Raw genomic sequence first — 22132 nt, 5'->3', positions numbered from 1 at the left:
CAAGGAGTTCTTATTCCTCACAATTCTGTGGGTTGGCCGGGTGGTTCTTCTGGAGGCTGCCCTGGGCTCAGTGCAGCTGCATTCTGCGGGGGCTGGGCCTGCTGGGGGCGCTGGCTGGGACTCCCTTTGCAGGCGGGCACACCCCACCGCGCCCCTACTGACACGTCTTGGGCATTCAGGGGTGGCTGGGTTTTGTGAGAATGAGAGCAAGCCTGCCTGATCTCTTAAATCCCGGACTGAGCAACATGCACAGCATCATTTCGTCTCATTCTGTTGGTCAAAGCAACTCATGAGCCTCCCCTTCCCCCACCCAGTTTCAGGGGTGAGGAATAGACTCTGCCTCCTAAGAGCATCCATGCCACAGTACAAAGGGCTGGGGGTACATGAAGAGATTCTGTGGCCATCACTGCAAACAATCTACAAAACAGCTGTAAATGAAAGTGTGCAGTGGGACCCCCAGGTGTAGTGGAATTCCCTGTATGACCATGGTTATCCCCAGGGCACCAGCTCCTTCTCTGGTGCTGGCCCTGTCCCCACCTTGCTCTCTCCAATCCATCCTCAGTGACCAACCAGGGTGTAGGGGCCATTGCTGGTCAGAGGACACAGGCAGCGTGGTGACCTTGCAGGGAAGGAGTCAGGAACGGTCCTTCTGGAACGCCCCCCTCTCCTCCCTCCGTCCTTTGCTGAGGCTCCCCACTGCCTGAGCCCAGTTGCAAGCTGGAGGGCCCAGGAGCCTGTGGCTGCAGTCCACACAGGTAGGCCTCCAGGAAAGAGCAGGGGGAGACAGGGGCACAGTGCATCTGCAGAAGTCAGAGGAAGTCAGATGTTCACCTTCAAGTCCAGGTTTTGTAGCCTGCCTTTCGCCACTCTTCCGTCATCTGGCCCAGTTTTCTTCATCCTCATTTGTCTTTCTCCCTTAGCCATGGGCTCCCATCATACCAAACCATTTGCAGTTCCTTGTATCAGATTTGCTCTTTCTTCCCTCAAGGTTTTGCCCATGCTGTTCTCTCGGCCAGGAATGGCATCTTCCCCTCCACCTCCACCTACCTCCCTCTTTGTCTGGGAGATTCCTCTTCATCCTTCAATACTGGTTTCCTCTATTCAAGAAAGTCTTCCTTAATGCCCCTGCTTGAGGAAGGGGCTCCACGGGGTGCCCCAGACTTCCCTTCACTCTGCCACAGCACTCAGCACCTGGGTGACTGCTGGGTGGTCACAGTCCCATGCATGATACTCCTGCCTTCAGTGATCTGCCTCCTGCCTACCCACATAAAGCACCTGCCTCCATTCTCTAAACAAAACCCAGCTCCCTATAATGGTCTCCAAGGTCTCAGGATAATGGCCAAAGTCCTCCTCAGCCTCCAGAGCCTTTCTTATCTTCCCCTAGACCTGACCAGCCTCATCTGTTGGATCTCCTCCCCTGCACCTCATCACTCTGGCATCCCTCATTGCTTGCAGAGTGCACCTTGCTGTTGTACCTGCTGTGTCCTGGGGCATGCTGTTCCCTTTCCTTGAAACATGCTTCCTCCAAGACCTGGCTGAAGTCACTCATCCTCAAAGGGTGCCTCATTTGTTGGCAATCAACATACCCCACCTGCCCTCATACCCTGCCTCCCGCCTCACTGCCCTGAACCAGAGTTAGTTACCCCTTCTGGGGGCTAGTTTCAGGGGTGAAAGGGCCACTGTCATCAATAAGTGAGTGGACTTCTCTGTCTCCCAGTAGACTGGGAAAGCCCTTAGGGCCAAGGCTATAACCTTGTCACCCTCAGCCCCACCTCAGTAGCCAGTGCAGGACCTAGGGCACCTCAGTAACACACATAAAGGAATCATCACACAGTACTTCCTCTTGGGCCAGCATGCTGGGCCTGGGGCAGGAATGAGGCCTAGAAGACCCAGGCCTTGCCTTCGGAGGTGATTAAATCAGTTATTATTTAATTTATTATTAATTATTTATTTATGTTATGTATTATTATGTAACAGACACTCTAAACCTAGCTGCTTTAAGCCACAAACATCTATTGTCTCACAGTTGTTGAGGTCAAGGATCTGAGAGTGGCTTCCGGGCGGAGCGGGAGGGGGAGTGCGGGGGGGGGGGGGGGGTGTGCGGCTTGGCTGGGAGAGTGATGGTGGGTGGTTCTGACTCAGATGTCTCCTGAGGCTGCAGTCCCAGAAGACAAGTCAGGCTAGAGGATCCACTCCCAAGCTCACCTATGTGGCTGTTGGCAGGTGGCTCTGTCCCCCTCTGTGAAGGCCTTTCCACACAGCTGCCAATGACATGGCTTCTCCCAGAGCAAGGAGAGAGAAGGGCCACACTACCTTTTTTTTTATTTAAAGATTTATTTATTTATTTATTTATTTATTTATTTATTTATTTATGATAGACAGAGAGAGAGAGAGAGAGAGGCAGAGACATAGGCAGAGGGAGAAGCAGGCTCCATGCCGGGAGCCCAACGTGGGACTCGATCCCGGGACTTCAGGATCGCGCCCTGGGCCAAAGGCAGGTGCGAAACCGCTGAGCCACACAGGGATCCCCCACACTACCTTTTATGACCTAGCCTTAGCATCACACACCATCAATTCTTCCTTGTTGTATTAGTGAGACGTGAGTTACTAAGTCCTGCTCACACTCCGGACAAGGATGTGACTCTCAGGAGGTGAGGTCACTGGGGGTCAGCTTGGATGCTAGCTACCTCAGTGACCGCAGATGAGCCCTCAGAGACTAGACTGGGCCATACCATGCTGTGTACTGCTGCACAAGGTAGCTTTCCTGGCCGGCCATAGAGAGGGTCCCCAAATGGTGGGGGCACAGTTTAAGCACGGATTAGGGGATTGCTGGCCATGAGCTCGCCCCGTGCCCCGCTACCAGCCATAACCTCCACTGGCTATGACCTGCACCACCCTGCCTCTGGCCTGGCTGAGATGGAGTAGGAGGTGATCATGAGATTTGAGGGTGTCAGGATGGGTGAGGGGAGTGGCAAGAGACTCGGGGGGACCAGAGGACAGAGAATTCTTCCCTTTTCATTGTGACCCGGAGGCCTCACATGAAGACCTCAGCAGCACAAGAAAGGAGGCCAGGGTCTGATTTCGGAGGAGGGCTGCAGATGGAACAACTACCCTGGACTTTGAGCAAAACATGTCCTTCCCCCAGGAGATTGCAGGTGTTTGTATAGTGGTTGGCCTCCCCAGCTAATGCGGTGTGCCAGACGTGCACATAGAAGAGGTCAGTTATTAACTTAGCACCTCCTGACATCTCCGCAGGGCCCCCAGAGCCTGCCGCAGGGGCCCCCACATTGTGTGGGGAGACAGTCCCCTACCCCAGCACACACATGGATAGCTTCAGATAGCCAGAGGACGACAGGATCTGTCAGACGAGACGTGGTAGACAGGGTCAGAGGCCCTCAAGTGTTGGGTGAGCTGGAGTCTTTTAGAAATCATGCTGCCCTTTGGCCTGGGGAGAAGTTCTCAGATGTCATTACTGGCAGGGAACAAAGGGCCCACAGGGATCCAGTCTGTGTGACACTGCTTTATGACAGGTGGGACAGGGGTCAGCAGGCACAGCACTACCAGCAGCCACGTGGCATGTGCCAAGCATTGGTCACACAAGGAGCTGACTGTGCTTGGCAAGGGTTCAGGAGGAGGCTAACGCAGGGAAGATGGAAGCTGCTGAGTGAGCAGAGGCAGGGAGGGTAGATGGGCAGGGCACACGCTGGCGATGGCCACTTTCGCGATTCAGCAGGCAAGAGTGATGTTCAGGGACCCGGAGGCTAGAAGTCTAGGCCTTTGTTCAGCAAACTTTGATTGAGATGAGTGGTGAACAAGGCAGCCAGGGTCCCTGACTTTGCCTTGCCTACCGTCTGGGGAAACTCAACTGTCCAGTCAGAGTCAGGAATTGAACTTCGGGGAGGAGCCCCGAAAGTTCCTTGAGCTGGAGTAGGGGCAGAGGTAGGACCAGGGGAGCAGTGGATGCCTTGGGCTGAACTGGGCATTTCTTAATGACCCCATGGAAGGGCAGAGCCAGCACCGAGCCACTTAGTGAGAACCTAGTACACGCCTGGGCTCTGGGTGGGACGCTTTACATGCGTTAACTCAGTGACACCGGCAGTGACACCCACTCTTTGTAATAAATGAGGTTCATGTGTCAGAGAGGGTAAGGACTTTCCGGAATCCTGGTCTCAATACAAAGGCTGCCTGCCCAGACAGCTAGTTTCTGTGGCTCTCTGCCAAGTTCTAGCCTCAAACTGGGCAGACGACACAATGGAAGTGGCAGGGCCTGAAGACAGGTGAGGCCTACAGCACCCCACCCACCTGCTAGGCCGCAACACACGCCTGCCTGTGCTACCCGCCCACTTGGGGCTTGTTTCATCCCCTGCAAATGCTTCATCCATAAGTGAATATTCAGTAAATGCTGGCTCTTCCTCGCCCCTCCCCTTTGGAACGGCCGGGAAATGGATTTTGAAAGACCTGGGAGAGTTTGTGGATCACAAACGAGCTTTGGGTTTTTCTTAGACTCTCACTCCCCCTCATTCCTTGCCAGAAAACCTTTAACCAGTCCAAGTGGTGCTCTGTACACTGTTACACGTTTAGACAGGGAGTGGATGGAAGTAGATGGGTAGGCCGACTCTTCCTAGTAGCCTCCCCACCCCCCTACCCCCACCCCCACCACCCCCACCACCCCCATCACCCCCACCACCCCCATCACCCCGGACTCCATCCCAGGACCCCAGGATCAGGCAGACAGACAGACGCTCAACCACTGACTCACCCAGGCATCCCGCCTAATAACCTCTTTTATTTATTTATTTATTTTTAAAAAATTTTTTAAATTTTATTTATTTATGATAGGCACACAGTGAGAGAGAGAGGCAGAGACACAGGCAGAGGGAGAAGCAGGCTCCATGCACCGGGAGCCCGACGTGGGACTCGATCCCAGGTCTCCAGGATCGTGCCCTGGGCCAAAGGCAGGCGCTAAACCGCTGCGCCACCCAGGGATCCCTAATAACCTCTTTTAAAGGGGCCCTGAAAAGAACAAAAACCAGCAATAAACCCTGGTCCTATCTTAAGCTTTTGGAGTCACGATTTAAACTCAGATAGGATGTCAAAGCCAGTGCTCTTTGCCTTATGCGTGAGACCTCCTGACTACCAGCTTGGGAAACAAAGGAAAAAATCAAAAAATTGTACTGAAGTTGTGAAATTTAAAGTAACCCTATTCAAAATGGCATACTACTTTGGAAGAAATTTTAGCAATTTTGTAATAAAGTTAAATACAAGCTAACTATATAGCACAACAATCACGCTCCTGGCTATTTACCCAACTGATTTGAAAATAAATCCACACAGAACCCTGCACATCAATGTTTACAGAAGCTTCATTCATAATCAGCAAAAGGTGGAAGCGACCAAGATACCCTTCAGTAGGTGAATGGATAATCACACTTCAATATAGTGGGAGCTACTCTGAAGTAAAAAGGAAAGAGCTATTAATTTACACAACAGGGGCTCCTGGGTGGCTCAGAGGTTGAGCGTCTGCCTTTGGCTCAGGGCATGATCCCGGGGTCCTGGGATTGAGTCCCACATTGGGCTTCCTGCAGGGAGCCTGCTTCTCTCTCTGCTTATGTCTCTGCCTCTCTGTGTGTGTGTCTCATGAATAAATAAATAAAATCTTTTTAAAAATTCATACAACAACATGGACGATTCTTAGACGCATTTTGTTAAGTGAACAAAGCCAGAGTAAAAGGGCTATTTGATTCCACTGATATGACTTTCTGGAAAATGATGAAATATAGAAATGGAAAGCAGGGATCCCTGGGTGGCGCAGCGGTTTGGCGCCTGCCTTTGGCCCAGGGCGCGATCCTGGAGACCCGGGATCGAGTCCCACATCGGGCTCCCGGTGCATGGAGCCTGCTTCTCCCTCTGCCTGTGTCTCTGCCTCTCTCTCTCTCTCTGTGACTATCATGAATAAATAAATAAAATCTTTAAGAGAAAAAAAAAAAAAAAAGAAATGGAAAGCACATCAGCAGTTGCCAGGGATTTGGAAAGGGTGAGCCTTTGACTAAGAGAAGCACAGGGAATTCTTTAGAGGGGTGGAATGCTTCTGTATGGTATTGGACTGGTACAAAATGGCACTCTGCATTTGTTGAGACCTGCATTGAGTGAACCTTCATGTACAGAAATTAAATTTTTAAAAGGCCAACAAAAGTCTGGGGATTCCAAGATGGAAGGCGGGCTTGTAACAGAAGAATCTTAAGACTCTGTTACAAATGTATGAGAAAACTCCACTGAAGGGAGGGAGTCAGAGAGAAAGAACTGCCCTAAGGAACTTTGGAAAATAGTGTTTTGCCAAGAAATTGCAAGACTAATGTTAAAATAAATTGTATGTAAATATCACACTTTGGCTAAATTTGAATTTCTCATGGGGATGTAGGTTAATAATTTGGAAATGGCTGTATTGTATACTGACAGCGTACAAATAGGTAAGTGGATGGTGGGAGCCAGGTTTCTCAGTATCTATGGGGTGAGGTGGGGAGGTTACAAAGCAAGGGAGGAAGGCTAGAATGATCCATGTGTAAGAGGTCACAGTGGGAGACATTAGTAGGAATTAGACATTGTTTGGTTTGATATAGATACAGACAGATAGATACAGAAACCATTGTAAACATGTATGTATGTACGTGTATTTCCTAGCTCTGTCTTCCAAAAGAGCCTTGAAGATCACCCCGGTAGCATTCTGGGTGGGAGAAAACACAAGATGAGTCTGAAGCATCTTGTAGTGCCAGAAAGTAAAGACGAACTCAAAAAATAAAATGAGCATCTCAAAGGAACACAGGGGCTAAGCTGAAAAAGCTCCCAAGGGCCATGACTGGAACAATTTGAGCAACAAAACAAAGAATGGTATTTGGATTATAATCTGAAGTATAAAATACACCCCATGAGCACATACTGATATAAATTAATGATGGAATAATAATTAATAAATGGGAAAGAAGAGCAGGATTTCTCTCACAGAAGAATCCCAAATAATGAATGGATAGGCTGCCCTCCAAGAGGTGGAGCATAACCCTTCCCACTTGAACTCAGGTACACCTAGCGGCTTACTTCCAACAGGAGAGTGTGGGAGGAGTTGGGGGCAGGAGAGGGAAGGTGAGTAATTCTACCATGGAAACATCATCTCAGCCAGGTGGTCAGAGGCAACATCAGTGATAAGTCACATTGACAGTATGTGCCTTTGATACGATGTGATGAGAATGGCACCTCACTTCTGTGGTCTTCCTCCCCAAACTCCAGAGCCCCAATCTGACTAGGAGAAAAACATCAAATATATCCAAATGGAGCAACCCTCTATAAGATTCCTGGCCAGTACTCCTCCAAAGTGAGAGTTACAAAAAAAAAAACAAAAACAAAACAAAAACAAAAACAAAAACAAAACAAACAAAAAAAAAACAAGAAAAATTTGAGAAATAGCCGGAAGCTAAGAACACATGACAATTACATGTATTGTGGTATCTTGGAAGGGACCCCAGAACAGATAAAGATCATTAGGGAAAACCAGTGAAATATAAAGAAATTTGTGGATTTTAACTAATAGTAGTAATGTTGGCTCTTTAGTTGTGACAAATGTACCGCAGTATGTAAGATGCTAATAGCAGAGCAATCTGGGGGAGGGGTATATAAGAACTTTTGTTACTGTCTTTGCAACTATTCTGCAAATTTAAAATTATTCTAAGATTGAAATGTTTATTTAAATTAAGAAAAATTGCTGTGGGATGCTGTATTCGTTTTCTGAGGCTGCTGCAATAAATCGCCACAAACTTGGTCGCTTGAGAAAACAGAAATATACTCTCTAATACATCTGGAAGCCAGACACCTGAAATCAGTTGCACTGGTGTCAGAGTGATCAATTGATGGATTAATTGATTTTTTAAAGATTTTTATTTATTTAATTCATGAGAGACACAGAGAGAGGCAGAGACATAGGCAGAGAGAGAAGCAGGCTCCCTATGGGGAGCCTGATGCAGGACTCCATCCCAGGACCCCGGGATCATGACCTGAGCCAAAGGCAGACGCTCAACCACTGAGCCATCCATGCGTTAGTTTGGTGGTGTCAGTTTTAGAAGTGGTTCACAGCGTTGTGTTCCCTCCAGAGACTCTAGGGGAGGATCTGTTTCCTTAACTTTTCCAGCTTCTAGAACTGTATAAATTCCTTGGTTCCTGGGCTCTTCCTCCATCTCCAAAGCCAGTACAGTAGCATCTTCCAGTCTTCCTTTTTTCATTGTCATATCACCCTCTGTTTCTGTATCTAGCAGAGTCTCTCTGCCTTTTTCTTATAATGAAACATGTGATCATATTTAGGGCCCACCCAGATAATCTAGGATAATCTTCTCATCTCAGAAGCCATAATTTAATCATACCTGCAAAGACCCTTTTTTCTTATGTAATGGTAATATACACAGGTTCTAGAGACTAGGACCAGGATCTCCTTCATGGAGCCATATTTTAGCCTATTAGAGATGCCAAGCAAATTATGTATTCTGTCCAAGCCTCAGGTTCCTCATCCAGAAGTGATATATGCAAATATATGTAAATGAGGAGCCTTGATCTGCCACTAGACTGTTACCAGCAGAATTCAGGAGCCTGAAGAGCATCCTGTCCTGGGCAGAGGAGTCCTGACACTCTTCTTCCCCCATGTGCTCCACCCCCCTAGTGCTGTCCAAGGGCCAGGACATGGTGGTATAAAGAACAGAAACCCAGCTGGGAATCCTAGGACTTGGGTCCAAATCTCAACTGCCAGCACCTTGCAGTGTGACCTCAAACAAGTCACTTTCCATATCTAGGACATAGTGCAACTCCATGAAACACGTGGACATTAGTCCTGCCCTGGGAGAGGGCTAGAGAGGGAGTCAGGTCCCTCCTGCCCTGAGATGTTATAACTACAGATGTTCATAGTGCCTCTTGGCTGAAGGATCTTGGTCCCTCTTAGTAACAAGGGTACCTTTTAACTGGAGCCCTCTGGAAGTAGCGGCCCCTCTTGCAGGAGTGGCAAGTAATGGTGGAAGTTCAGACTCTATGATTTGATGGGGGGAGGAGGGGACAGAGGAGCCTTCTTCATTTCACACTTGCTTCTACCCGTGCCCCATTAGTCTGGACCAGTGGTTAGCAAACTACTCCCTTGTGTTTAAATGATCCATGAGCTAAGAGGGATTTTTCCAGAGGAACATTTGCAATCAGTTTGGTGGTAGAAAACACTAACTTTGAGCCCCAGTTAAGTGAAATGTCATCCTCCAAGAAATTCCCTTCTTCTCGTTAGACATGTATTACCAAAAAAATGTGCTCTATTATTTACTTTGAATTTTGTCAATTAAAATTTTGTGAAAATTTGTTTCCTCTCTTTGTTTCCTACTTAATTTCCTTGATTTGCCTTTGGGCCTGCAAAGCTCCTACCAGCCCCCGCTTAATCAGTTGCCCTATGTTCCATCTCAAATCTGTCTTAAGCCATCCCCAGATCCACCTTGCACTTTGGAGGGCAAACGATCTTCCCAGTGCAGATCTGCAACGATCATTGTCCCTGGTTAAGATTTCCCAATGGTTTCTCCATGCCCTCTGGATGCCTCCTTGGGTTGGTTTATAGCAGGCCTGCCTGCCTTCCGACCTTTCCATACCCTCCTCCAGACTTGCTGAACTTCTCCCAGTTCCCTAGGGCACCTGGCTTCTCCTCATGCCAGCATTTTGCACAAGCTCTTCCCTCTGTCTAAAATGCCTTTTGCCCTACTCCCTTCCACCCAAATCCAATTCCTCTTGTTCTTTTAAGAATGGTTTTAGACATCATCTCCTTCCAAAAGCCTCCCCAATCCCATACACACCCCCACCCCCAAGCTATTAGGTGTGTCTTCCAGGCTTCCTCAGTGCCCCATTTCCTTCCAGCCCAGTACTGGTCACACTTTTTAAATGCCTGTGACCTCCACCAGACTGGGAGTGCCTCAGAGCCGGGGTCAGTCTGATTCTGCACCATGGTCTTGCCTTTCTTTACTTTTTTCTTCTTTTTAAAAAGATTTTATTTATTTATTCATGAGAGACACAGAGAGAAAGGCAGAGACATAGGCAGAAGGAAAAGCAGGCTCCCTGCAGGGAGCCTGATTCGGGACTGGATCCCAGGACCCCGAGGTCATGCCCTGAGCCGAAGGCAGATGCTCAACTGCTGAGCCACCCAGGTGCCCACTGGCCTTGCTTCTCAATGGCAATGCTCCTACTGCTACCTGCCATTCAGGGAGGAAGTGGGTACGTGTCAGGAGCCCCAGTTGATTTTCTTCCCTGGACTGCAGATCACCCGTACTACAGGGGCAGGAGGCCTCTGGCCCACTGATGGACAAAGGCCTGGGTCAAAGGTAGGAGTGGAACCAGGAGGGAGGCAGGGGAGGCAGCAGCTAAGCTTCCAGACATTTTTATCAGTCCTCTACAAGTAACCCAGACAGACACAAGCCTGGGGTCTGGGACTGGTGTGATCCGGGCCATTGCAGACAAAGATCAGTCTTCAGTGGCTAGCTGCAACTAGCCTGGCTCTGGGCCCCACCCATCCCCCTATTTTACCTTCCTCTGAAAGCCGGGAATAGAAAGAACCTGGCTGGCCATGCTTCCAGTACAAGCTCAGGAATATGTGTGCACAAGTGAGTGTGAATGTCTGTGGTATATCTCTGCAAGAGTGTCCATGTATGTGCATGGGTTTGTGTGGAAGTGTGTACAGAGCTGTGCATGAGCCTATGTGTGTGTGTCTGTGTGCATCAGGGTATTTGCTTCTATGCACATCCACACAAGTGTGTTCTTATGTCCCAAGTGTCTGAGTGTGTAGGATTGTGCACATGGGTAAAGGCAGGAGTTGAGAGGCCAGAGGAGTGTCAGGCCCCCTTAGCCCTGTCAGCCTGGGACATCTGGTTCCCTGAGGCTCCCCTGTACCCTTCATCTTCATGCCAAAATTCCCCTCCATCTTCATGCCAAAATTCCCATTTACGCAACAGGCTTCAGGCTCTGTCTCTCAGCGCCCTCACCCCATTTCTCATCCATCTGATGCTGTTAGGAAAGACTCAGAATCTGAAATGTTGGAATGAATCCTGAAGGTGGTATCTGGGGCCACTGTCAGCATTCCACCAGCATCCCTTTGATCATTGCCGTGGGCCCTATTCCATCTTTCCATCAACTTCTCCTTCTGACCACCTGCGCTACAATTCTCTTGGGCTCGCCTAGGACTGTTTTTCCCCATGTGCAGAGTATGGGAAACACCTGGGAGTTCATACCTCCTCTACTGCCCTTGGCCCAGACCAGTAAAGTCCAGCTGCTTCATTTAGGCTAGAGCACACTCAGGGGCATTTTCATGGGCTCCAGCCAGCTCTGCTCCCAGTTTGGAATCATACCCTGGTTAGCTTCTTCACTTTCCTTGTTCTACTGCCCCAACTTCCTCTCCAGTTTCTCCAGTGGGTATTTCCTCAATAAGCCAGCCCCACAGCCCCCCAAAAATACTCTTCTTATTTTTTTTAAAGACACATTTATTCAGTGTCATGATCAGACTATTACATTTAGCAATCAACAGCATGGGTGCAAAAAAAAAAAATCTACATTAAAACCCTTTGTTGGAATGCTTTACACTTTCCACAGAACAGAAACTAAAATAACCTGTTATACAATTAGTCACAAATACAGTCCTCGAGTTTTTTGCCCATACACATGAGTATTGTCTAAAACATGTCTTCTTTGTAGCAGCTAGGCCCTGCCACCACTGTGCTTGGCTGAGTTCACAAATCTGTTGTAACCTACAGCTTCCCTGTCACTTCCCTGGCTCTCCTCTCCTGCTAAGCTTTGTTTCCTGGCAGTAATTAAAACCTTCTGCTGCTGCTACAGCTGCTGCTGCTGCTGGAACCACCATAGTCACCTTGGTTTCGTGGTTTGGCAAAGTATTGGCCTCCACCACCATGGGGCCAGAGCGTCTGCCTCCAAAATTTCCTCCGTTCATGGGTCCAAAATTTGAGGATTGATTGTTGTAATTGCCAAAATTGTTATAGCTTCTGCCACCTCCAAAGTTGCTTCCATCATTACCAGATCCATTATAGCCATCCCCAATGCCACTGTATCCACCACCACCTCGACTGCCACCAAAGCCACCTCGACCACTGAAGTTCCCTCCACGATCAAAGTTGTCATTCCCACCAAAACCACCTCCACGACCACCACCAAAGTTTCCAGAACCACCTCGGCCTCTTTGGCTGGATGAAGCACTAGCCATCTCTTGCTTTGATAGGGTTTCCTTACTTCACAGTTGTGGCCATTCACAGTATGGTATTTTTTTTTTTAATTTTTATTTATTTACTCATGAGAGACATAGAGAGAGGTAGAGACACAGGAGGAGGGAGAAGCAGGCTCCATGCGGGGACCCCGATGTGGGACCCGATCCCGGGACTCCAGGATCACGCCCTGAGCCGAAGGCAGGAGCTAAACAGCTGAGCCACCCAGGGATCCCAACGGTATGGTATTTTTGAGTGACAGTTTTGTCTACAGAGTCATGGTCGTCAAAGGTCACAAAAGCAAAACCTCTCTTTTTGCCACTGCCTCGGTCAGTCATGATCTCAATCACTTCAATTTTCCCATACTGTTCAAAATAATCTCTTAGATGATGTTCTTCAGTGTCTTCTTTAATGCCACCAATAAAAATCTTTTTCACAGTTAAGTGGGCACCAAGTCTTTGAGAATCTTCTCAGGAGACAGCCCTCTTTGGTTCCACGACTCTTCCATCTACCTTGTGTGGCCTTGGATTCATGGCTGCGTCCACCTCCTCCACGGTGGCGTACGGGACGAACCCAAAGCCTCTGGATGGCTTGGTGTTGGGGTCTCTCATTACCGCACAGTCCATAAGCATCCCCCATTGCTCAAAATGGCTCCTCAGACTCTCATCGGTTGTTTCAAAGCTCAAACCTCCATTGAAGAGCTTCCACAGCTGCTCAGGCTCTTTGGGAGACTCTTAGACCTGATGGCGGTGGGAGGGGAGACTTTAAGGATGCTTACTAGGGGGCATCCAGGGGCAGAAAGGAGTAATCTAACCAGTGAATCTAGGGGCTCATCTTCTCAAGCTCTGCTTCTAGGGAACCTGATCTAAAACAGGAAGAATAGCTTAGAAACCACTTAGCCCAGCTCTCTCCCCGACCCTGCTAGACAAAGGGTGTTGAGATGCATGCAGTGAGGGGACACACAGAGAGGGGATGGGTGTCTCTAGCTGCTCCTCCTTCGGCATGCTCCTGCCCTTCGTCTCCACAGCCAGCCTGTGCTGCCACCACACTCCCCGCCTCCCCTGCAGGCCCCAGGCCCTCTCTGCAACACCACCAACAGCCCTGGCTTAGGGAGGTTTCTTTGGCCTGCCTGGGTAACCCATTCCTGAGAGTGTCCCTTTAAACTATGATCTCTTCTTGGAAAATAAAGTACCCAGAGTCAGAAAGCAGGAAAAAAAGAAATCTTCCAAGGTGGGAAACCAGCCAGGCAGAAATTGCTCTGCCAAACCTCTCACCACACTGCCTTCAAGAGTGCACAATGAGGCAGGATGCCTCCATGGCCCAGTGGTTGAGCATCTGCCTTCAGCTCAGGTAGTGATCCCCGGGGTCCTGGGATTAAGTCCCGTTCCGGGCTCCCTGCATGGAGCCCGCTTCTCCCTCTGCCTATGTCTCTGCCTCTCTCTGTGTGTCTCTCATGAATAAATAAATAAAATCTTAAAAAAAAAAAAAAAAAGGAATGCATGAGGAGGCAGATGGGGTTCCAATGGACAAAATCTAGACCTTCTCATTCTCAGATTAGGCCTCAATTGGTAGAAAGGTACCATTCTGGGTATTAGAAGACATGGATCCCAATGGCAACTCTGCCAATGCTTGGCTGAATAACTTTAAGGGGGTCACCTGACTTTAAGGGACCCCATCACCCCATGAGGGCCAGCGATGGATCATGATGAATCATGGCATTCAGAGCACAGGATTCAAGCCTCAAACCTGCTTCTTATGCTCATGGCACTCTGAATGGACCAGCTGCTCACTGCGTCTGTGCCTCAGTTTCCTCATTTATCACTGGAGAGGACTGCAAGACTGGCCTCATGGTTTGTTGTGAGGATTAAATAGGTTCACACACGGGGAGTACTTGGTGGGTCCCCAGCACACAGCAAGCTTTGGGTAGCTGAGGGCTATTCATGCTCGTGTTGCATATCAGCCCAGGATTGGAGAACTGGCTGGGCCCTGTGGCCTCATTGACTTGAGACAACTCCCACCCTTTGTAAAAGCCAGAGGACTAGGCACAAAGGAGACACCAACTGGAAAGGGGAGAGTTTAAAGGGCCTCCTTCAAACAAACAAACAAATAAACAAACAAACAAACAAATGGCCTCCCTCTTTCCTGTCCCACCTGCCCCACCTCTAATGCCTCCCCTGGCTTCAGAAAGAAGACACAGTGTCCCCAGGTGCTCTGGGCCAGGGCTGGGTGCCCGTGGGTCCTCACAATAGGTGGATGAATGCAGGATAAGGATGGGTGTGTGTGTGTGTATGTCAGGGTGTGCTGAAGGCCATAGCCAAACTGTATTTCCTTTCCATTTGATGAAATGGATAGAAATAATTCAAGCTTAATTTTGTTTTATTTCTTCAGGCTAGAAAATGTATTTTTGTCAACTTTCTTTTCAGATGATGGTAAAATGTAAGTAACATAAAATGTACCATCCTAACCCTTTCTTTTCTTTCTTTCTTTTTCTTTTTCTTTTTTTTTTTTTTTTTAACTTAAAACACAGAGGGCACCTGGGTGGCTCAGAGGTTGAGCATCTGCCTTTGGCTCAGGTCATGATTCTGGGGTCTTGGGATCGAGTCCTGCATCAGGCTCCCTACAGGGAGCCTGCTTCTCCTTCTGCCTATGTCTCTGCCTTTCTCTGTCTCTAATAAATAAAACCTTTTTTTAAAAAAACCCACAGACATTTATTCTCTCACAGTTTTGGCAACCAGAAATCCAAAGTCAGGTTGTCCACCCTGTTGGTTCCTCCTGGAGGCTCTGAGGGAGCCATCTTAACCATTTGAAAGAGTATGATTCAGTGGCATTAAATGTGTTCACATTGTCTGATCACCAACATCCATCCCCAGAACTCTTTCATCTTCTAAAATGGAAATTCTATATCAATTAAACAATAACTTCCCATTCTCTCCCCGACCCCTTGTCTTTGTTTGTTTGAATCTGTGCAAGACTTGGGTTTGCTGGTATGATCCCTTTAACAAATATTTATTAGTGTTCCCCACACTGGGCTGGGCCTGAAATGTGGTAGGGACTCCAGGCTCATTACCAGCCCTGGAGGGTTAGGACTGCATAAGCCTGAACAAAAATGGGAAAGAATTTACTCAAGTCTTCATTCAACAGAACTCTTGTGACTTCTCAGGCCCAACAGACCAGGAAGCTGCAAAGGGGGACACCCAAATCCTACCCTGGAGATGCTGTTGTCTGGCACGGGGGACAAGGTGCAGGTCCAACTACCAGCCTTCCAGATTTCCCTCCTCAGGCCTCTCTGCTCTGATGAGTCCTACCAGCCCTCCCAAGGAGAGAAGGACAACCTGCTAGGAAAATGCAGGGGAGCAGGCACCCAATGCCTGCAGCTCATGGAAAAGCACCAAGTCTGGACCCAGGGTTCCAGCCCAGTTCTATCTTGTTTGTCATGGGCACCCTTGACCTAATCCCTCTTTGGATCTCACTCTGCTGTCAAACTGAAATCAGCAATCCCTGACACACACATCCCAAGAAGCCATTGTCAACAGTTAAAGAGAACATGCTTATGAGTGAATTTTGATGACTAAAGTGCTCTATGAACACGAGGGCTCTGATTACCTGTCTTCTGAGACTTGTAATTTAGACAAATAGGCATCATGATGTCTGTGGGCTGACAGCTCCAAAGCTCTCCTTTGATTCCCTCCCTACCTTGCTCCCTGACACAGATTCAACCAGTTGCAGCCTGCTGGTTCAAACTGTACTCTACAGAAGGACACTATTGTCCAGAGTTGGCCAGGGTCTGAGCAAAGGTCACACAGCAAATGGAGGCCAGCCTTCCTCTTCCCAGGGTAGTCGTTTTTATTACCTGGCCTACCTGGCAGATCCTTTTCAGAAAATAAATGAATAAATACTTCACAGTAGAAGGAACCTTGGAGATCATCAAGAGTAACAGTAATATTAATAGTGATGTTCTTTTTAGTAGTATGATACTACTACTGCTACTACTATTACTATTACTTGTATTATTAATGACGATAGCACCTAATGCTATATAGCAGGCATCATAGAGAGAGGTGGATGTAATTATTGTCCACATTGGACAGATAAGGTAACTGAGGCAGAGAGAGGTTGAGTAGCTCACCGTGGGATCACTCTGCTGTACCGAGTGGGGCTGGGATTAAATTCCAGGTAGTCTGGTAGGCAGCCTCCACCGTTATCCCTCTTCCACGGGACTGCATTGTACAGCTGGGAAGTCTGAGGGGATTTGTTCAAGGCCACACTTGAGGGGTACCTGACCCTTAAGTCTTGACCTGCAGTCCCTGTGGACAGCAAGAATGAGTCCTCATGAAGCACTGTTCGGCTTCTGCTCGAGTTCATGCTTTGGAGTTCATAGAACAAGTCCTCCAAGACAGCACACACTAATGCTGTCACCTCTGGCAGGACACAGAAGAAAGGTGGCTGGCTGCTACGTAAGTAGGTAAGAAGAAATCAGATAACTCATAATGAATCTTAAAGATCTAGTGTTGCCCAGCACGTCAGCTGGAAATAACTGAGAGCCTCTAGTAAAAGGGGAGTTCTAGCTGACTTGCAGTTCTCCTCCACATGCCTCCTCCAAACACCTGCAAGAAAAACTGGGTAAGATGCTAGAGAGAACTGCCTTCTGTGGCTCTGGGCAGTTCAAACACCTCAGTCTCATGTTCTGACTCCCTTCTGATGAAGCAAAAGCCTAAGTCTCTAGGGAAGGGAAAGATAACATTTTGTTCCCAGGGTCTGGGTAAAAATACAGGCCTCTGGAAGAAGAGTAGAAGCAAAATTCATCTGACTTGCAGGAGGGGTAGGAAAAACCTTCTGGCTGCCGCTAGGACACAGGTCAAGATCCGCTGGTGTTATAGAAAAGATAGAAAAAATCCACTCCCCTGGGAGACAGACAGGAAATGTCTCTAGCCTAGGAACCTGCCATGATACCAAGCAGAGGTGGGCTACCATTGGTTTTTCCCTTACAAGACCAACCGCAGATGTAAGACAACAGATAGTTGCTGTGGGGAAGAGGCTCAAGAATGCTGAGATAATCCTTCCTCGAGACCAAGGTGTACAAGGGCCTGCTCAAGACCCAGCTGAGCCCACATAATAGAGATCTCACTGAACCTGCAGTGACCTTAGCACAGTGTAACAAGCGAAAACAGCAGTATGCTGCTCAGACAAGAGCATGGAGAGAGTTGCTCTCCATGGCACAGGAGCACAACTATGGAAAACCGAGAGGGGAACAAGAACACTAGGTAAGTGTTCACCCAAATTTTAAAATTTGTGCTTGAAAGATCACTACAAAGAAACTGAATAGTCAACCCTCAGAACGGGAGAAAATATTGGCAAAGCACATATCTGATAAGGGACTGGTATCCATAATATATAATATTCATAAATAACTCTTACTGCTCAATAAGAAGAAGACAACCCAACTAAAGGAACAAGGGCAAAGGATGTGAAGGGACATTTCTCTAGAGGAGAACAGAAGTGGCCAACAAACATGTGAAAAGATGCTCAATATCCCTAGTCATTAGGGAAATGCAAATCAAAACCACAGGAGGGACCACTTCATACCCACTAAAAGGGCTAAAATCAAAAAGTCAGAAAAGAAGTGTTAGTGAAGATGTAGAGAGATTGGAGCCCTCAAATACCGCTGGTGGGGATGTAAGATGGTGCAGGCACTCTGCAAAACAGTCTGGTGTTTCTTCAGTAACTTAAACAGAGTTATCATTAGCAGTACTTTTCCTAGGTATAGATCAAGAGAAAAAAAAGCATGTTTACACAAAAATTTGTACTTGACTGTTGATAGTGGTAGCAACATTATTCATAATAGCCAAAGGGTGGAAATAACCCTTACACTCACATAAACTAATGAGTGGATAGACAAAGTGTAGTATTCATACAGGTGAATATTATTTGAGCATAAAGAATACTGATACTGGCACGAGGACTATCTTAATCCATTCAGGCTGCTTTAACAAAACACCATAGACTGGCTAATTTATAAATAGTAAGTCTCCTTCTCATGGTTCCAGAGGCTGGAAGTCCAAGGTTAGGGTGTCAGGGTTGGTCGGGTTCCAGTGAGAGTCCACTCCAGGTTGCAGACCAATGGCTTCTTGCTGTGTTCTCACGTGGTAGAAGGGACCAGCTCATTTTCTGGAGTCTCTTTTATAAAGACATTAATGAACAAGGGGTAATGGAAGGGGAAATGGGCGGGGGGTTGGGGTGACTGGGTGATGGGCACTGAGGGGGGCACTTGGCGGGATGAACACTGGGTGTTATGCTGTATGTTGAAAAATTGAACTCCAATTAAAAAACAAATAAATAAAGACATTAATCCCAATGAGGGTTCTACTCTCATAACTTACCTCTCCCAAACTCCACTTACTACCATCACCTTGGGCATTAGGTTTTTAATATAATAATTTGGGGGGAATGCAAACATTTAATCTTTAGCAAAGATGAACCTTTAAAAATGCTAAGTGAAAGAAGCCAAACACAAAGGATCCCATGTTATATGGGTCCATTTATATGAAATGTCCAAAATAGGCAAATATATAGAGATAGAAAAATAGAGAAGTGGTTGCTTAGAGTTGTGATGGATGGGGTTTGGGGATTGAGAGTTCAAGGGTAGAGGGTTTCTTTCTAAAAAAAATTAATTGTGGTAAAATACACATAAAAGTTACCATTGTAACCATTTTATTTATTTATTGTCATTATTTTTTAGAGAGGGGGTGGCAGAGAGAAAAGAAGAGAATCTTAAGGAGGCTTAAGCAGGCTCCATGCCCAGCATGGAGGCTGACATGCTGGATCTCATGACCCTGAGATCCTGACCTGAGCCAAAATCAAGAGTTGGATGCTTAACCCATTGAGCCACCCAGGTGCCCCCTCACTGTAGCCATTTTAAAGTATACTATTCAGTGACATTAAGTATATTCACAGTATTGTGTAACCAACACCACTCTCTAGTTCCCACAACTTTTCTATACCCCAGACAGAAACTGAGCCTAGTCTCTCTTCCCTCCAGTTGCCCTGGCAACCACAGGGTTTTTATTTGTTTTTGTTTTTGAGGTGATAAAGAAGTTATGAACTTGACTGTAGTGGTACTGTACAACTCTGGGAATATCCTAAAGTCTACTGAAGTGTACACTTTAAATGGTGAATTGTGGAATGCCTGGGTGGCTCAGTGGTTGAGTGTCTGCCTTTGTCTCAGGGCATGATCCTGGGATCCCGGTCCCACTTCGGGCTTCCTGTGTGGAGCCTGCTTCTACCTCTTCTTGTGTTTCTGCCTCTGTGTGTGTGTGTGTGTGTGTGTGTGTCTCATGAATAAACAAAATCTTTATAAATAAATAAATAAATAAATAAATAAATAAATGATTGTATAGTATGTGAATTATATTTCTATAAAGCTGTTGAAAGAAGAAAAGGGAGAAAGAAAAGGAAAGAAGAAAGAAAGAAAGAAAGAAAGAAAGAAAGAAAGAAAGAAAGAAAGAAGAAAGAAAAGAAAGAAGAGAGAAAAGAAAGGGAGGAAGGAAAGAAGGAAAAAGAAAAGAAAAGCAAGCTAGCAGAGAGGCTGACATCCCTTTAAGCACAAGTTAACAGCAAGCAATCATGGAAACATTTGAAACCTAATATGCCTTAGGGGCACCTGGCTGGTTCAGTCAGAGGAGAGTGCAACTCTTAATCTTGGAGTTATGAGTTCAGGCCCCATGTTTGGTGTAGAGACTACTTGAAAATAAAACCTTTAAAAAACAAATATATATTTAAATTAAAAAAAAAAAAAAAGAAGAAACTAGCGTGCCTTCCAAACAATGAAAATGACACTCAGGCTCAGCCCAGTTCCTGACTATTGACTCCAATATCACATTAACTATCTAAAAGAAAAAGAAGCATGCCCACTTCTAGACACAAATTCTTTTTTTTTTTAAAGATTTTATTTATTTATTCATGAGAAACACAGAGAGAGGCAGAGACATAAGCAGAGGGAGAAGCAGGCTCACTGGGGAGCCTGATGCAGAACTTGATCCCATGACCCTGGGATCACAACCTGAGCCAAAGGCTCCACAACTGAGCCACTCAGGTGCCCCCAGACATAAATTCTATTTACCATACTTTCCTCTCCTTTTCTATACATGATGGTTGGCATTTCATTTAAAAAAAAATAGGAGATATTTATTTTTAAAAACACGGAAAAAAATCCATTATCAAGAAATAAAACACAAAGCAGAACCAGACAGAAAGATGGTAGGAATTAGAAGATGTTGGAACTATACAACAGAGACTTTAAAATGACTATGATTATTAAGTGAAGGATCGAGAGGAGAAAATAGCCTGTAGAAATGCATGGGAGATTTTAGAACAGAGACAAACACTATAAAAAGAGAAGAATCGCTCTTCAGGCGGCAGCCACGGCGGGCCAGGAGGATCCCGTGCAGCGGGAGATTCACCAGGACTGGGCGAACCGGGAATACATTGAGACACCTCTTGTCGTTCAAGACTTGCAACACTAAACGAGAAATTGACAGCCCTCGAGCAGAGAATAGAGTACATTGAAGCACGGGTGACAAACGGTGAGACCCTCACCTAGAACTATGCCAAGCTGCTGCTGGGAAGTTGCTTTATGGAACACAGGCCGGCCCCAGCAGCCTCAGCTCCTTCCTCTCTTCTTAAAGAGCAACAGGGCTTATTCTTGTTTTTCTTTTTTCAAAAGTGTGGCCTTTGGGCTCTGCCATGTACATTGATGTGTGATGTGGCATGTGGGAAGAAGTCCAGGGGAACTCTTGAAACCAACATTAGGCATTTTACCTTTTTTTAAAGTAACGTTTTGTAGAACTGTTGATCAGTGTATTTGAAACGCTCAGAGCCAGTTGCCTGGGACTCTTTGTTAAGGTCCTCTCCATCTCTCCCTCTCTCAGACTTTCCTTACAGCTCTCATTGCCTCTGCATTGATTCTATAAACAGTCTTTGTCTCCTTTCCACCTTTGGCGTGGGGGTGGAGGGGGTGGGGGTGGGGGTGGGAGGCAGACCTGGCTGAGACACTTACGCTGCCGCGCCCCCCACCCACCCCCACGCCAAAGGTGGAAAGGAGACAAAGACTGTTTATAGAATCAACGCAGAGGCAATGAGAGCTGTAAGGAAAGTGAGACCAGAGAATGTCCTAACCTACCAGTTTCTTGTCCTTTGGGGGAGGTCAAGGCCAGGCCACCACTTGGCTTGAAGGGTCATTTTCAGAATTTTCTTTCTGTCACTTGGGGTATCTTTGCCTCTCATATTTCCCTAATAAACTCCTCAACTTTGGAAAAAAAAAAAAAGAGAGAGAGAGAGAGAAGAATCAAGGGTGCCTGTGTGGCTCAGTCAATTGAGCATTGGACTTTTGGTTTCTGCTTAGGTCATGATATCTGAATCATTGTATCGAGCCCTGAATCAAGCTCCAGGCTCAGCACAGAGTCTGCTTCTCTCCTTCACCCTCTGCCCCTCCACCCGCTCCTACTGTCTCTCTCTCTCTCTCTCTCTCTCTCTCTCTCTCTTAAATAAATAAATAAATCTTAAGGAAAAAAAGAAGAACCAAATGATAGAAATTTTAAATAGGAAAAAGCACAACATATCAGACATAAACAACTCCCAGCAAACTGGAAACAGCCAGGAAAGAATCAGTGCACTTGAATCTAGGCAGTGGAAATTAACTAAAATGAAATATAAAGAGGGAAGAATGTGGATGGGGAAGGGAGAACACAGTACTCAAGAACTCTGGGGCAACATCGGATGATCAAAAGATGGATATAGTTGGAGTCTCAGAAGGAAAAAAGGAGAGAGTGGAAGGAAAACATTCAGAGAGATAATGGCTGAGGATTTTGAAAATTTAATGA

At 46.9% G+C, this 22132-nt stretch overlaps 1 pseudogene; it reads left to right on the top strand.

The window, feature by feature from the left end:
• Positions 1-13000: 13000 nt before the first annotated feature.
• Positions 13001-20895, top strand: LOC125753216 (probable protein BRICK1; annotated as a pseudogene).
• The last annotated feature ends 1237 nt before the right edge of the window (positions 20896-22132 follow it).

Source organism: Canis lupus, chromosome 21, assembly GCF_003254725.2.
Source record: "Canis lupus dingo isolate Sandy chromosome 21, ASM325472v2, whole genome shotgun sequence".
Lineage (NCBI taxonomy): Eukaryota > Metazoa > Chordata > Mammalia > Carnivora > Canidae > Canis > Canis lupus.
Note: the sequence above shows the minus strand (reverse complement) of the source record. Positions and strands in the feature narration are given on the sequence as shown.